This window comes from Rattus norvegicus, chromosome 1 (assembly GCF_036323735.1).
Source record: "Rattus norvegicus strain BN/NHsdMcwi chromosome 1, GRCr8, whole genome shotgun sequence".
Classification (NCBI taxonomy): Eukaryota; Metazoa; Chordata; class Mammalia; order Rodentia; family Muridae; genus Rattus; species Rattus norvegicus.
In genome coordinates this window covers 119776619-119784601 of record NC_086019.1, presented here as the reverse complement: position 1 = coordinate 119784601, position 7983 = coordinate 119776619, and the positions used below count along the sequence as shown (strand labels likewise).

Below are 7983 nucleotides of genomic sequence, written 5' to 3'. Positions count from 1 at the left end.
GAGCTCGCAGGAGTTCCCAACATTGAATCATGATCCTTTGGGACCTGGTTCAGGCTCACTGCCTGTGGCTACTCCTGTGATTGGAGAATAGGCCCATTGGTTCGTGGTAAAGGATGTGGATGTCTTGAATTCTGTTTGCTCGCCAAACCTGATCTAGTTTGAGTACACTAAGTTCATAGCAGGGGGTACAACAGCGTGCTTGGATCGATAATATTTTCCAATAAAACATTCCATGGAAAGCTGAACAAGATGAGTGAAAACTCAATACTGCCGCTATCATCGTGACTGAGGTCCAGCACCTGGGATCACAAATGTCACTGAGGGACTCACAAGGCCTCCATTCATCTTGCGAGACTTGGATCCAGTAAGAGAGCCTTCAGAATATTATTTGCATGCCTAAATCACCAGAAATCATGGCCTATATCAAGGCTTCACCTTTTGCTTTATTAATAACATGCTTTCCATTTGAGGAGATCATAGTCAGTATCTTGGAGGGTACCCCAACCAACTCCATCCTTCAATTATGTTCAGTAGGCTGTGAGGCAAATGTAAGTATAGCGGGGGCAGTATAGTTCCATAATGTACACTGGAATGTCAGGAAATGTGTTTCGGTCCCTGTCTGAGGCCTTCGCATAAATGATAACCCTTCTGTTTCATAAAACAGAGATACATAAAGGGAAGGTTACAGGCGACATGTGGAATGAGGCAGTAGCAATTCTCCAGAACTATGGGAATGTGTACACTTCCTGTGTGAAAACAAAGCTCTGGCTTCTTTTTTTTTTTTTTTTTTTTTTTTTTTGGTTCTTTTTTTTTTCGGAGCTGGGGACCGAACCCAGGGCCTTGTGCTTCCTAGGTAAGCGCTCTACCACTGAGCTAAATCCCCAGCCCCAAAGCTCTGTCTTCTTGAAAGACTGATTGTGGCCATGGCAAATAGGTTGGAAAGAGACCCTTGAAATTTAAAGGGTTGGTATGTAACCTTCATGTCGGTGGTTTCTAGAAGTGCCTGCTTTCAAATGTCCCAGGATTCATATCACCTTCATGGATTTATGTAGGACACCCATTTTAATCCTAGTTTCTATGTTTATTGTTGGGACATTTTTTCTCAGTCTATCCAGCTAGTTTGCCAGCAATTCTTATGGATTGACTGAACCAAATTTGGTCTGGACATACATCTCATCCTCTTCTAGGATCTAAGAAAGTGAGCATGCAACTTTGTTTCTTACACAGAGTCCTTCTACTAATTTTTATTTTGTTATAGCCATACAAGATAGGCATGGAGTGTCTGTGGGATTATCTTTCCTTTATGTTTTTTGATGTGGCCTCGCTGAAGGTTAACTTGGCATTTTGGCTATGTGTTTTGGGGCTGATGGTAAGTCCTGTAATCTTAGACAGTGTTCTTTTCTCCAAGCAAATATCAACAAGATATTGTGTTTCCAATTAATTGTGAAAGTGTGCTGCATGCTTAGGATCATGCTGTTTATAATTACATATGTCTCAGTGACGACAGGTTATGCTTGTGTTTGGTGACCTGAGAGAGTTTGAACAGACACTTTCTCTGTGGTGATCAATGTCAGATACCCCAGCAATAGCACTAACATGAATTTAGTAGCAGTCAAAACCTGAATAGGAGATATATGAGAATGGAGAGAGAAAGAGAAAAAGAACTATTTTTGCAGAGGATAAGCATGTGTGAGACAGAGGAAGACAGTGAGAGACCGAAAGAGAGGGAGAGAGAGAGAGAGAGGGAGAGAGAGAGAGAGAGAGAGAGAGAGAGAGAGAGAGAGAGAGAGGGAGAGGGAGAGAAGGGGGGCTGAAGTGGAAAAGAGGACACGGTGATATTAAAGCAGATATCTTGATTGACAGAAAAAAGGAAATCAAATAGAGAAAATGTGACTGAGAAACAGAGAAGCAGTGAGAGTCACTGCAATACAATTTCAGAGAAAAAGAGAAGCGAGATAATCACAGAGTACTTAAGTAGTCTTCTCATCTAATGTGGATGAGAATCTTATATGATATTTGAATCGGGTCTCATTGAAGACAGAGCAGGACTAATAGGTGTAGTAGGTCATGATTTTGGAGGGTGCTTCGATTGTGGCCAAAGGTATTAAGATTCTGGTGGTTTCCATGGGAAGAGTAAGGCCTGATTGTCTCTGGGATATCCAGCTGATCTAAGATTTACTTATTTTTGTAGGCACCTTCCATTGAGCCTTGTTAGTGATCTCATTCTGTTGTGTACCTCGTGCCAATTTCTTTGGATGGTTCTCAAGTGATGTACATACTACTGTACTTTTCAGGATCAGATATTGGCTTTGTCCCATTTTAAGAATTCCGTTGCTTGGTAACCTCCTGGAATTCGGTGATAGAATTGGGAAACTTATGTCCCCAAACAGTTCCTTGGAGGAAAAATATCTCTGATATGGATTATGAAGGCAAAGTTGTAGAGGAGGGAAGGTCATGATGGTGATATCTTTGAAAGGAGAGCACTTTATCAGTTTTATTTTTTTCTGGGTGAGGTAAGAGTGTCACTCAATGTTGTTTGCCACTGGCTTATTCTTCACTCCAGGGTTGTTCAGGAGCCTCTCAATTCAGAATTGTTTGTAGTGAAAACACATTTCCCTTATCCACGAATTCCTCCATGACATCCCAGGCTTCCATAATGTTATCTTACTGGTGAGGATATATCCTTTATTCATTTTGGGGAATTATTCCTTTTCTGGCTGAAGTCCCTGAGGCCAGTGAATAAAATAGTGGTCCAAATCATCCAGCTTCAGATCCATGAGGGTCTTCTGAAAGGTTTCCTTTAGCAGTTTTTTCTCAAAGCGTGTTGACCATAACTTGCTGACAGTGAAGAGATTCTTCCACCTCACATTCTTGTCCAACCTAATTCTCATTGTAATATGCATACAGTCAATATTATACCTGCTACCAATGGCAGCCTTCATAGCTTTTTTGAATTGGTTTGGTGAAGAATTCCACATGGCCAGGCCCATAATAGGCATCTTGGCTTTGTTCTGAGCTCCACGAAGATGAGCATGATTGCTGATAAAATCTTTCTGAGGTCAGATGTCTGAAGTCTAGATTTTATAAAAATTTTACAGCCAATGAAAGTAGGAAGTGGAAGACTTCCTAAAGTCTCATGTTACACACACCAGCCTCATTCACAGCTCTAATACAGATTCAATCTAAGTGTCCATAAACAGAATAATTATCAAATTTATAAATTAATAATCCTATTCAATTGGCTTTTATTTTTGTTATGATTATTTGCTTCTATTATTTACAATGGTTCATTATGTAACATCTCATGCACAGTTGTAGTTTTTGACTGTTTCATTTGTATCAAAAGAAAACAATAATAGCTTATATTAATAGGACTTTAAAAATACTTATCTAATAATTTACAATAATTAATATGAAGAAGGTTGTCACCAATTGAATGTGTTCTTATACTATTTATGAATTCGGTTGGGCTATTTCTAACCTTGATTTGTCTTGGACTTATGATTATTTGGTGGATAGTATATTTTCCTTGTTAATATTTTGTATCAGGGAATTCAGAAACCATAAATTTGAAAAAAATAGTCATAATGGATATTTAAAGAAGTATCCAGTGATGGAGGCATATATGTGAATACTTAGTCTTCACCTAGGTGGTGCTGTTTGTGGATTCTTACTGGAGGTGGGATTTGAGAATTTTCAAACTCTCCATACACTCACTGTGCTTTCTTTAAATTATATTTAGATTTGAGGATATATCTCTTATATTCTTTCTCCAAATGCATGTTAGCATGTCTTGCCTACAGATATTGTCTCCATCTGAATCACAAGCCAAAATAAACTCCTTATTGCAATAGTTGATTTTGGTCATGATATTTTATCACAACAACAGAAGTTTAAAAAATATAATCATATACAGTATTCAGGTCTAACATGCTTAAAGATTTATAACAGACATTCATAGAATGTGTTTTTATATTTAGTCTAATGATCAGAAGTTTTTATCAGTGCTGTGTGTTTAGTTCATTCATCTTATATTCCTATGGCACTATGTGAGATACCAAATACTTATTGATGGCTTGAATGCCTGGTCCCTCTCAGTAGAAGAAAAAGTCAAACACACAGAAATAAAGAGAACCTCAACTATGTAACCTAGAAAATTGCTTCATGTAATATATGACGACATGCTCCAGATAATGCCAAAAATATTGAGAGTTCTACGCAATATGAACAATAAATATAAGTGTTACACATCTTTCCTCATACTTCTTTTCTGTTCTTAAGCTCTACAGAAATTTATCACTAAACACTGAGATGTAGCAGAGAACCTACAAAGGATAGATAGCCTCAATCTTTAAGGCTCAATGAGAATCACCACAAAGTAAGTAACCTGTCTGAAAATACTGATTGTTTCAGAATACCTCAGTACTCCTTTAATTATAGATGCTGCCTGTAGAAGGCAGCTATTAGGCTGACCATGAAGTATATAACTTGGCTATTTGTCTTCAGATATATTATACTCAAGATCAAATTTATAAATGTGATTATTAACAATGTGTACTGACAAAATAAATCTCCTTGGAATTTGAAGATATCTATTATGTCACAATTTAATTTAAACATTTTTTCTTAACTTCATAAAATAGTTGCTGACTTTTCTCATTAGAGCTAGCTTCTTTGATCTGAAAAATCACAATGATAAACTCTAGAGGTAACTCTCACTCTTTGTAATATTTACCTCATATTAATTCTATTTTTGCATTCAATATTCAAGGATGTGCTTGCTACTGTTTATACTTTGCTGATTCAAATACTGTAGCTTTCACTGTTATAGTAAATTCTACAAAGGTGCAATTTTATTCTCTTTTGTAATTTTAGGACATTTTATTCTTCCTGAAGATGCCTTCTATGATAACTTTGCATGGAGAAGCTGGGCTATTCTGAGATGTCGGTTGCCTGAACAATTCTTAGGCCTCAGAAGGATGGCTAGACAACATCTTTATAATAAAGAGTTGAGTCATGGTAAGAGGGATCAGTGTCTTTCCTTGTGCACTGTTTCCCAACACAATCATTCTAATTGCATATCCATATTTTATTGTGTGTTCATACTTTGCCTAAATGCTGTGAGCACTTTGAACAGAATGTCATGTAGCATACCCTTTTGTAGTGTCTAAAAATTGTCAGCTTGTCAAGCTAATGAAACTTCAATATTGTGATCAATATTAGGTAGTTTTCATTTATTGTACTATAATAGCTTTTTAAGCTTTTTATATCTTAATATAACAACAAATTAATGAATATGTTAATTCTTAAATTTTAAGGCAACTTGATTTTGTCCTTATGAATACTGGTATTTCTTGTTATCAATGGAATCTTAACCATTCCATTGATGATTTAATTTATCTGACCCATCATTTTAGAAAACATTTGATGTGGTGAATTATATAGACAAATGTACTAACTTTGGAAGAACATATTGGAAGATGAGTTAACATGGAGGCACATATGAACTTTTCCATTCTGCAGGTAGCAAACTAAAATACATGCTTCTATTTGTCTTATCAATTTATATATTTATTCTGTTGCCATAGATCAGCAAGGACAAAGCACTTACATTTATGAATTTTTTCTCAGAACAAGATGTGATATTGCATCAAATATCTGGCATATTTCTTGATATATATCAACAGGGACTGATGGGAATTCTTAAGTTGATAAAATTGTATCTTTAAGTAATTAAAATTTTATTATCCTTATAAGTATTACAAAATAATCACAAAGAAACTGTCTATGCTAGCCATCCAAAAATTTAGATCACTGATGTTTGAGAATGATCTCCTTGCCCAATAGTGCTTGTTTAATGGGTTCCAAATCAATATGTTCTTGAGTGATTAGGTGCTAGCACTTTTCAGGTCCTTTGAAAACAAATAACCAAAACACCAAAACCAAAACCAAATCAAAAGAAACAAACATACACACACACACACACACACACACACACACACACACACCAGTGTTGGCTATAATTGATATTATGAAATCAATTCTTTATGATAGGATCAACACTAAAAACTGAGAAGTAGAAGAGAACCTACTAAGGATAGATAACCTCAATCTTTAAGGCTCAATGAGAATCACCACAAAGTAAGCAATCTGTCTGAAAATACTGATTTTGTTTCACAGTACCTCAGTACTCCTTTAATTATAGATGCTGCCTCTGGAAGGCAGCTATTAGGCTGACCATGAAGTATATAACTTGGTTATTTGTCTTCGGTAATATGTAGATGAAGTATTTAGGCAATCTCTCTGCATTTTCTAGATCCACAGATGATTCAGCAGATATTGTATTTTAAATCTATGCAAGGCATCAATAGTCTGTTGTACTTCTGGTAGGTGTAGTAGCTATGTGGGCAATAACCAACATGTTTACGGAAAGACGCTGGGGATGTATATGAGGTGATAGCCCTGTACTTAAATATTTGGTTGTATACAGACAGCATAAATCCCTAACCAAGCTTCACATAGATGTGGTTAGCTATAGAGAATTTTTGGTTTGTTGTCATAATGGGTATACCCAATTTGGGAAGTTCTAACTAGATTCAAATTTTCTATATTAGTGAGACAGGTCTGAGTTCATTGTCTTTTTGAGTTACTGAATGAACTTTTAATTAATTTTACCACAAATTTACTAACATATATAAGGTTACTGTTTGTGACATCAGCTCCATATACATTTCTCATTATATAGTAAACTTTAAACACTTTAACTTATAGTTAAATGTGTAAGAAAGTTATTGAGTTACTTGCTGGATAAATTATTCTACCAAAGAGGGAAAGATAAATGCTTTTTAAGTAAGTTAGAAACATAATTTTTAGTGATACTCAGGTGATCCACTGATCTTTGGGAAGGTTTATGAGATGAAGAACTTTAAAATATATACAAGAATATATAGAGATATTTATGTCTTCAGTGTTGTAGAATTATGGAGCAACTTGCAAACAAAATCAAAATTAAAGAAATAGAATTAAGTTTACAGATTTCATTTATGTTTCTCTGTGACATTGGAAATGGTGTTTCTTTTTGTTTTTCTATTCAGCAAATGACCTACTATAGGAATCTCTTCAGGTAATAACTACTAGTAGGAAATACCTGAAAGAAGACTCTTCAGACTAATATCTCATCACCATATATTATCCTAAAGCATATTCTGAAGGTATGAACATTAGTAACTTTCCTATTACTGGGATAAAACATTACTGAGAAAATTTATTAATACATGAAAGTATTTATTTGGGTATATCCTTCTGGAGAGTTACATTTTATTGTGGCAGAGGAAGAGCATGGCAGCAGGAACATATAAGAACTCACATCTTAATCCACAATCAAGAAAAAGAGAGCACACTGGAAATAGCATGAATCTTTTGAAACTTCAAAAGGTACTGAGAGTATCACACATCTTCCAATAATCCACATCTAGTACTTTCCTAATAGTTTTACTATCTTGGGAACAAGTTTTGACACAGAAGACTATGAGATCCATTCTTTTTAAAAGCACTCAATATGTTCTCTGGCATTTATATAGGTACACAGCCGTATCATGACACAAAAATGCATTCAGTTCAATTTCAAGGTTTCCCATATTTTATTCTTGGCACCATTTTAAAGGCTAAAGTCTCTTCTTAGTCATAAGAATTTTTTTTATTTACAACCCACTACAAAATAAAAAAGCACATTACATACTTGAAATTCACACTGTCATTGATTATACATTGTCATTCCAAAAGGAATAGATCATAGCAAAATGAAGAAATAATGGAACAAAGCAAAATGAAAACACAGCAGGGCAAATTCAGTATCCTATAACCCGTGTCTGATATTAGAAGTCTTAGATGTCTCTAACTTTCCATATTTCCTAATAAGAACATGTGTTTCTCCTGCTGGTTACCTTTCATGTCTTCAGTTCTATTTGACAGATATCCAAAAGA

The 7983-nt window shown here is 35.3% G+C and overlaps 1 non-coding gene and 1 pseudogene across 1 annotated transcript; one reads left to right on the top strand and one right to left on the bottom strand.

The window, feature by feature from the left end:
• The first annotated feature begins 201 nt into the window (after positions 1 to 201).
• Positions 202 to 294, top strand: LOC120100331 (small nucleolar RNA SNORD116). The gene has a single exon (XR_005500102.1). It is a non-coding gene; the product is annotated as a small nucleolar RNA SNORD116 (small nucleolar RNA).
• A 233-nt stretch (positions 295 to 527) lies between these two features.
• Positions 528 to 6421, bottom strand: LOC134484777 (aldose reductase-related protein 2-like; annotated as a pseudogene).
• Between the last annotated feature and the right edge of the window lie 1562 nt (positions 6422 to 7983).